Raw genomic sequence first — 9585 nt, 5'->3', positions numbered from 1 at the left:
AAAAATACTTTATTGCAGCCCTGGTTGGGTGGCTCAGTGCATTAGAGCATCATCCCATACACCAAAAGGTTGTGGGTTTGATTCCAGGTCAGGATGTAACAGGGTGCAGCCAAGAGGGGGACCCCAAATAGGGATTTGAAATGGGGTCCAGAACTCAAGGTGTTCAGGAAATATTAGGATGTCCTCATCCCGCACCCACAGATATGGGTTGGGGGAAGGGACAAATGGAGCAGGGCCATTGAGAGCTCTTTTGCATTGCAACAGCTTTGCAGCTAACCTCTGGTGTGGTCATTTAACATATCTATAACCTTTAACTGGTTGCATAGATATGTTAAATAGCTGTGGCCATGCTCTGAGCCAGGGGAATGGAAGTAACTTCCCCACCAAGATGTAATTGGGGGGCAGGTCCCCCGAGTTACAGTGCCTGTGTGGGAGCTTGGAGAAGATTGGCTCCATGACATGGGGCCATGCCTGCCCAGGCTCATGATGGCAGCCCAGTAAAACTGGAAGGATATGAGAGGGCTCGCAAGTGTAGCCAATGGTGGGAGGAGTCGGAAATGGGGCTACAGAGGAAAATTGGCGCAGAGATTTAAACCGAATGCAGCAGCCATTAGGGGAGAACCACTTGGTCTTTAGCAGAGTGGGGACTCCTACAGCCCTGCAAGAGAGAATCACCATGCAGCTTTAGCAGAGAACCGCCACTCAGCTTTGGCAGAGTGGCAACCCCCTCCTTGCAGCCATTGAAGAGGGAGAACCATGCAGCTTTGGCAGAGTGGAGACTCCTGCAGCCATTGTACATAGAGGACCACGTGGCTGGGACCCTGGCAGGGGGAGAACCACTCGGTTTTTAGCAGAGTGGGGACTCCCGTGGCCCTGGGAGAGAGAACCTTGCAGCTCTGCCAGAGTTGGGATCCCTGCAGCTTTAGAAGGGGGAACCACCACCTGGCTTTAGCAGAGATCCCGGCAACACAGCTGGTGGTGCTGGGAACCGAGGGAGGCCTACCAGCCGAGACAGATTACTGGGAAGAACTGGGGACTGCCTGAGGCACAGACTTCTATTTCTTTTCTTGAGATATGGTACCCCAGACTGGGCAAAGTGGAGGAGGAAGGACTGCGTGTGTTTGTGGGTATTTTAAGGGACTTTGGGATTTTGATGAAGACATTAGGTCACTACTTTAAGTTTGAATAGCATTAAATAAATATTTCCTTTCCTTTTCACAAATCTCTGGCATTGAGAGATGTCTTTCCCATAGGCAGCGGACATAACTAACCTGGGGGTCCCTTTTGGGTAATAGTATATCGCCTTTGGCCCCCACCTTGGCCCACTGTTGTTCAGTAACAAGGACACATACCTAGACTGCAGGTTTGATCCTTGGTCAGGACACACACAGGAGGCAACCAATCAGTGTTTCATTCTTACATTGATGTTTCTCTCCCTCTTTTTAAAATCAATAAACACTTCTTGGGTGAGGATTAAAAAAACTTTATTGCTAAAAATTACTAACCATCTGAATATTCAGCGAGTTGAAATCTTTTTGCTGGTGAATGCAATATATGGTAAAACACAATAAAATGAGGTATAACTGTGATCAAAGTGTGAAAGTAAGAGAGAATCATGAAGGCAGAAACAGAAAAGCAACTTGTCATGTACACAGGAGCTCCTATTATATTCATAGGTGGATTTCATAGGTGATGGTATTATTCTTAATATATATTGCATCTACAAATTTTACTAAACAGAAATGTATTGTCATAATATTTACTTTATATAACTTTATGTCTTTCAAAGAAGCAAAGAGGAGAAAGAATAGAAAACATGTATTTATTGCTATTGTTATATTAATCTTCTACTTATTCTTTCTTACCTTCATTTGTTCTTGTAAAGTCAAGTTACCATCTGGAGTCATTTTGTTTTGCTGCCACTCACTTCCTCATGCTGTTATTGACATATACATCATGTTTTTACATATAATAGGCTCCAAAATTCATTATATATATATGTATATGGAATATATAATTGTTTATATACTTTTTCTTTAAGTAAGAGGTAAAAGGAGTAAATTTTCATTTTTACAATATTATTTATTAACATAATTAACCTCTACTTTTGCTTCTTGCTTTTTCATGTGTATTTTGAATTATCATTTTGGATAATTCAAATATCTTTCAGCTTGAAGAATTTCTTTTAAGATGTATTGTAAGGTTAGTCTACTGGCAACAAATTTAGTTTTTCTTTATATGGGAATATCTTATTTCATCTTCAGTTTCAAAAGGTAGCTTTGGTGGTTGTAGTGTTCATGGTTGACAACTATGGGGTGGTTTTATGAGCACTTTGAAGTCATTTCACTGGTTTCTAATACCCATTGTTTCTGGGGAAGAAGTTAGCAGTTAATTGTGGCAGACTCCGGCCAGCAGAGTCTGCCTGTTGTGACTGAAGATGAGAACAAGTGCACAGGCTACAGCAAACCTGTGGAGAAAAGGGGGATGGGCACAACCACTCTCTCAAGGGGAGAGCACCCCGACCCTTGCCTAGACAGATTTTTATTGTTTTTCTTGGGTCTTAAAGAAGGATTTATCTGTTATATAGAATATTACTGTCTACATTTTAGGTATAATCAAGGAAATGAAAATAACACATGCAGAGAGTGTGGGGGGGGGGAGTAAAGGCAGTGAGCTGATTAGCTCCGTTCTTGGGAAAATTTACACAGGCTTTGGAAATTACCTTGAATATAGACAATACACATCTACTGTTTCATACCAGGGTGAGGGAGTTTTAGCAAGAGCAAACCATAACAGTCTGTATGTATTTTCTAGGCCTGATTCCCACAGGAAAACTTGGTTTGAAGGTCTGGCTCCTGCCCACCACCTCACTTCTGTAGGTTTTCCATACAGAGCTGAGTCACATTTGCCAGACTAAAACAAACCAGTCCCCTACAGTTAATCTTATTGGGATTCTCTTGTAAGTGATGTCACTTATTTAGCTCTGCTTTCAAGATTTTCTCCCTGTTTTTGGCTTTTGACATTTTTACTGTGATGTGTCTTGGATCTCTTTTCATGTATCCTATTTAGTGTTTGTTGAATTTACTGTATGTGTAGTGGGTTTTTCCCCCAAGAAATTTGGGGAGTTTTTTTTTTACATTGTTTCTCAAATGCTTTTATTCAGCTTCTTTTTCTTCTCCCTTTCCTAGTATTTCCATTATGTGTTTTCTGATGCACTTAAAAGTGTCCCCATTTTTTCTGAGGGTCTATCTGTTCATTCCTTTTTACCCTCTCTGTTCTCTGGATTGTACACTCTCTATGGATCTACCTTCAAGTCTTAATAAGAGGGAAGTTTATATTATTACAAATCTATCTCTAGAAACAAGAGAAATCCCAAGTAAACAATCTAACATTGCATCTTAAAGAACTATAAAAAGACAAACAAAAGCAAGCCAAAGATCAGAAGAAAATAATAAAATTGGAGCAGAATTGAACGAAATAGAAAACAGAGAGACATACACAAAAAATACAACAAAGCAATTGTTCTTTGAAAAGATTAACAAAATTGACAAACTCCTAGCTAGACTCACTAAGGAAAAAAGAGAAAAGACTCATATAAACAAAATCAGAAATGGAAGAGGAGGAGTTACCACAGACATCACAGATATACAGAGGATCATACTAGAATACTATGAAAGACTATAGTCTAGGACCAAATGGCTTCACTAGTGAATTCTACCAAACATTCAAAAAAGATTAGATACCTATTTTCAAACTCTTCCAAAAAAATTGAAGAAGAGGTAATACTTCCTAATACATTTTAGGAGGTCAACATAACCTTGATATAAAACCTGGCAAAAATAGCGCGCGCACATACACAAAAAAACTATAGACAAATTTCTGTTGACTACAAATGCAAAAACCCTAAACAAAATACTAGAGAATTGCATATAAATAATACATTTAAAAAATAATATATCGCAATCAAGTGGGGCACAGGAGTGCTTCAACATATGTAAATCAATGTAATGCACTACATTAACAAAACAAAAGATAAAAATCAAATGATTTTATCAATAGATGAAGAAAAGTCATCTGATAAGATATAACATTGATTTATAATTAAAACACTGAATAAAATAGCTTTAGAAAGAAAGTACCTCAACATAATAAAGGCTATATATGACAAAGCCACAGCTAACATCATACTCAATAGTGAAAAACTAACACCTTTTTATCTAAAATCAGAAATAAGACAAAGATACCCACTTTCACCTCTCTTATTTGACATAGTTCTGGAAGTCCTAGCCAGAGAAATCAGGCAAGAGAAAGAAATAAAAGAATCCAAATTGTGTGTGTGTGGGGGGGGGGGGAGTAAAAGTGTCATTTTTTGCAGATGACATGATTCTGTATATAAAAAGCCTAATGATTCCACCAAAGAGAAACTATTAGAAACAATAAACAAATGAAAAGTTGCAGGATACAAAAGCAACATACAAAAATTCACTGCTAGCCCTGGCTGGCGTAGCTCAGTGGATTGAGCGCGGGCTGGGGACCAAAGTGTCCCAGGTTCGATTCCCAGCCAGGGTACATTCCTGGGTTGCAGGCCATAACCCCCAGCAACCGCACATTAATGTTTCTCTCTCTCTCTCTCTCTCTCTCTCCCCCTCCCTTCCCTCTCTAAAAATAAATAAATAATATCTTTAAAAAAAAGTTTAAAAAATGTTTAAAAAAATCCACTGCTTTTCTATATACTAACAATGAAACTTTAGAAAAAGAAATGAAAAAACAATTCCTTTTGCAATTGCAACCAAAAGAATAAAATACCTGGGAATCAATTTAACAAAGACGTGAAGGTCCTATAGACTGTAAACTACAAAGCATTATTAAAAGACATTGAAAAAGACGCAATAAAGTGGAAAGATATTCTGTTCATGAATTGGAAGAATCAACATAGTGGAAATGGCCATACTACCCAAAGCAATATACAGATCTAATGCAATCGTCATCAAAACCCCAATGTCATTTTTTAAAGAACTAGCACAAAAAATTACCAGGTTTGTATGGAACCACAAAAGACCCTGAATGGTCAAAGCAATCCTGAAAAAAAAAATAACAAAGCCAGAAGTATCAAACTACCTAACTTCAAATTAGACTACAGAGCTACAATAATCAGAACAGCATGGTATTAGGAGAAAAGCAGACACACAGACCAATGGAACAAAATTGAGAGCCCAGAAATAAAACTTCATGTATATGGGCAAAAATTTTTTGACAAAGGAGCCAGGAACACACAATGGAAAAGGAACAAATGGTACTGAAAAATTGGAAAATCACATGCAAAAGAATAAAACTAGGTCACAGTTTTCCCCCATATATAAAAATTCAAAATGGGTCAAAGACCTAATATAAAATCTGAAACAATAAATTACATAGATAAAAAATAGGTACTAAACTTATGGACCTTGATTGTAGAGAACACTTTAAAATTTGAGACCCCCAGTGCAAGGGAAATAAAGGCGAAAATAAATGAATGGTCCCTGACTGGTGTGGCTCAGTTGGTTGGGTGTCATCCTGCAAAGCAAAAGGTCACTGGTTAGATTCCCAGTCAGGGCACATGCCTGGGCTGTTGGTTTGGCTCCTGGTTGGGGCACATAAGGAAGACAACCAATCAATGTTTCTCCTACATCAGTGCTCCTCTCCCTCACTTTCTCTCTCCCTTCCCCTCTCCCTAAACATAAATAAATAAAACCATTTAATAAATAAATAAGTCTATATCAAACTGAAAATTTTCTGTACAGAAGAACAAATTAACAACAAAAAGGCAACCAACCAAAGAGGAGATATTTGCAAAAAAGAGCTCTGACAAGGAGTTAATATCCAAAATATATAAAGAACTCATACAACTCAATGCCAAACAAACAAACAAACAAACAATTTAATTAAAAATTGGTCAGAGGATCAGAATAGGGACAGCTCTTCCAGGGACACGTACAAACAGCCAACAGATATATAAAAAGATGTTCAACTCTACTAGCTATCTGGGAAGTACAAATCATGACTACATGAGATACCACCTCACACCCGTTAGAATGGCTATTAACAACAAGACAGGTAATAAGAGGTGTTGAAGAGAGTGTGGAGAAAAAAAACTCTCATTCATTGCTGGTGGTAATGTAAACTGGTACATCCACTATATATAAAAAAAAAAAAAAACAGTATAACGATTCCTTAAAAAATTAAGATTAGAGTTGCCCTGGCTGGCGTAGCTCAGTGGATTGAGCTCGGGTTGCGAACCAAAGTGTCGCAGGTTCGATTCCCAGTCAGGGTACATGCCTGGGTTGCAGGCCATGACCCCCAGCAACTGCACATTGATGTTTCTCTCTCTTTCTCTCTCTCTCTCTCTCTCTCTCTATCTCCCTCCCTTCCCTCTCTAAAAATAAAATATTTTTAAAAAATTAAGACTAGAGTTACCATATGACCCAACAATCCCTCTTCTGGGTATCTACTTGAAAAACTCTGAAACATTTATTTGCAAAAATATATGAATCCCTATGTTCATTGCAACATTATTCATGGTGGCCAAGACATGGAAACAAACAAAGTGTCCTTTGATAGAGGATTGAATAAATATGTGGTATACATATACTATGGAATACTACTCAGCAAAATGCTGCCATTAGTGACAAATGAATGGACCTTGAGAATATTATACTAAGCAAAATAAGTCAGTTAGAAAAGGCTGAGAACCATAGGATTTCACTCATATGGGGGCTATAACACTGAAACCCATAGGCATAGACAAAAGTATGGTGGTTACCAGAGGGAAGGGGGTAGGAGGTGGTACAGGGCAAAGGGGGTGAAATATATGGTGATGGGAGATGATCTGATATTGGGTGGTGGGTATACAATGCAATATACAGATTATGTATCATAGAAATGTACACTTGAAACTTATATGATTCTTTTAACCAATGTCACCCCAATAAATTTAATAAAAAGACCAAATTACAATGGGGGTTCATGTAATCCACACAAGGGACATACCTAAAGCACCCAGCTCAGTTGATCAAGGAGACTGCACCACTGGGTCCCACAGGACACCCTGCCAAAACTGGAAGACATAGCAGATCTGTCTAATGCATTGAAACAAACACAAAAAGGCAGCCAAAATAAAGAGACAAAGAAACATGCTCCAAATGAAAGAACAGGATAAATCTCAGTGTGTGGGGGGGGGGGGGGCTAAATGAAGAGAAGGCAAGAAATCTACCACATATAGAGTTCAAATCAATGGTTATAAGAATGCTCAAGAAACTAAAGATGGAGGCATAGGTATATACACTTTGCCTCCTTGCAAAACCAAAAAAAAAAGAGAGAGAGAGAGAGAACAACAAATTTAAAAACAAAAACAAGCAGAACTGCCAGAAAATCAAACTGTATGGAAGTATGACAACAAAGGAGTTAAAGAAACATTCATTCAGATTAATAGGAGGGGCAGAGATGGGCAGCTGGGGCCAGAGAGGACATGTGACAAGGTGGTGGCTGGTGGACTGGGCAGTACCACATTTGTGTGCAGATAAACTAGAAAGAACAACTGGGGAGTGAGACAGACTATACAACCCAGGGTTCCAGCACAGGAAACTAAAGACTCAAAACCTCTGAGTGTAAAAACCTGTGGGGGTTGTGGTGGCAAAAGAAACTCCCAGCCTCACAGGAGAGTTTGTTGGAGAGACCCACAGGGTTCTAGAATGTACACAATTCCATCACCCTGGAGTGAGCACCAGAAGTGCTCAATTTACTTTTGGGTAGGAGAGGAAGTAACTGAAATCCTGCCAGAGCCAAGCAAGCAGCATTGCTCCCTCTTGGACCCATCCCCCACATATAGTGCCAAAACGCAGCTACATGGGTTGCCCCGCCCTGGAATACCTAAGGCTCTGCCCCTTACAATGTAACAGGTGGGATGAGACAAAGAAATATGTTTTAAATTAATGAACAGATCAAAACTCCAGAAACAGAACTAGGAGATGAAGAGATAGCCAACTTATCAGATACAGAATTCAAAACTGGTAATCAGGATGCTCACAGAAATTGTTGAGTATGGTCACAAAATAGAGGATAAAGGGAATGCTATGAAAAGTGAAATAAAGGAAAATTTACAGGGAACCAACAGTGAATGGAAGAAAATGACTCAAATCAATGATTTGGAGCAGAAGGAAGAAAGATACATTCAACCAGAACAGAATGAAGAAACAAGAATTCAAAAAAAAATAAGGAGAGGCTTAGGAACGTCTGGGACAACTTTAAATGTTCCAACTTCTGAATTATAGGGGTGCCAGAAGGAGAAGAGAAAAAGTAAGTAACTGAAACCTTATTTGAACAAATAATGAAGGAGAACTTCCCCAATCTGGTGAAGGAAATAGACTTCCAGGAAGTCCAGGAAGCTCAGAGAGTCCCAAAGAAGTTGGACCCAAGGAAGCACACCAAGGCACATCATCATTAAGTTACCCAAGATTAAAGATAAAGAGAGAATCCTAAAAGCAGCAAGAGGAAAGGAGACAGTTACCTATAAAGGAGTTCCCATCAAACTATCAGCTGATTTCTCAAAAGAAACCTTGCAGGCAAGAAGGGGCTGGAAAGAAGGATTCAAAGTCCTGAAAGGCAAAAACCTACATCCAAGATTACTCTATCCAGCAAAGCTTTCATTTAGAATGGAAGGGCAGATAAAGTGCTTCCCAGATAAGGTCAAGTTAAAAGAGTTCATCAGTAAGCCCTTATTATATGAAATGGTAAAGGGATTTACCTAAGAAAAACAAGAAGATCAAAAATACGAACAGTAGAATGACAACAAACAACTATTGACACCTCAACCTAAAACAAAAATGAAAACAAGCTAAGTAAACAACTAGAATAGGAACAGAATCACAGAAATGGAGATCACATGAAGGGTTATCAGTAGGGAGGTGGAGAGGAGAGAATGGGGGAAAAGTTACAGGGAATAAAAAGCATAATTGGTAGGTACAAAATAGACAGGGAGGTTAGGAATAGTATAGGAAATGAAGAAGCCAAAGATCTTATATGTACGACCCATGGACATGAACTAAGTGTGTGTGTGTGTGTGTGTTGGGGGGGGGGGGCGGTGCACAGTGCAGGGCAGAGAGGAATAAAGGGAGAAAAAATGGGATAACTGTAATAGCATAATCAACAAAATATACTTTAAAAAGAAAGAATGCTCAAAATCCTCAAGGGAAGAATAAATGGATTCAGTGAGAACTTAAACAAACAGATAGTAAGGATAAAAAATGACATAGAGTCCTGGCTGGTGTGGCCCAGTGGCCAGCCTGTGAACAAAGGGATCTCCAGTTTGATTCCCAGTCAGGGCACATGCCTGGGTTATGAGCCAGGTCCTCAGTAGGGGGTGCGTGAGAAGCAACCACACACTGATGTTTCCCTCCCTCTCTTTCTCCTTCCCTTCTCCTCTCTCTAAAAATAAATAGATAAATAATTTTTTTAAAAAAGGACATAGAAACCATAAAAAAGAACCAGTCACTAAGAAAGAGTACAATATCTGAATTGAAGAAATACACCAGAAGGAATCAACAGTTGGTT

The sequence above is a fragment of the Phyllostomus discolor genome, chromosome 8 (assembly GCF_004126475.2).
Source record: "Phyllostomus discolor isolate MPI-MPIP mPhyDis1 chromosome 8, mPhyDis1.pri.v3, whole genome shotgun sequence".
Classification (NCBI taxonomy): Eukaryota; Metazoa; Chordata; class Mammalia; order Chiroptera; family Phyllostomidae; genus Phyllostomus; species Phyllostomus discolor.
Note: the sequence above shows the minus strand (reverse complement) of the source record.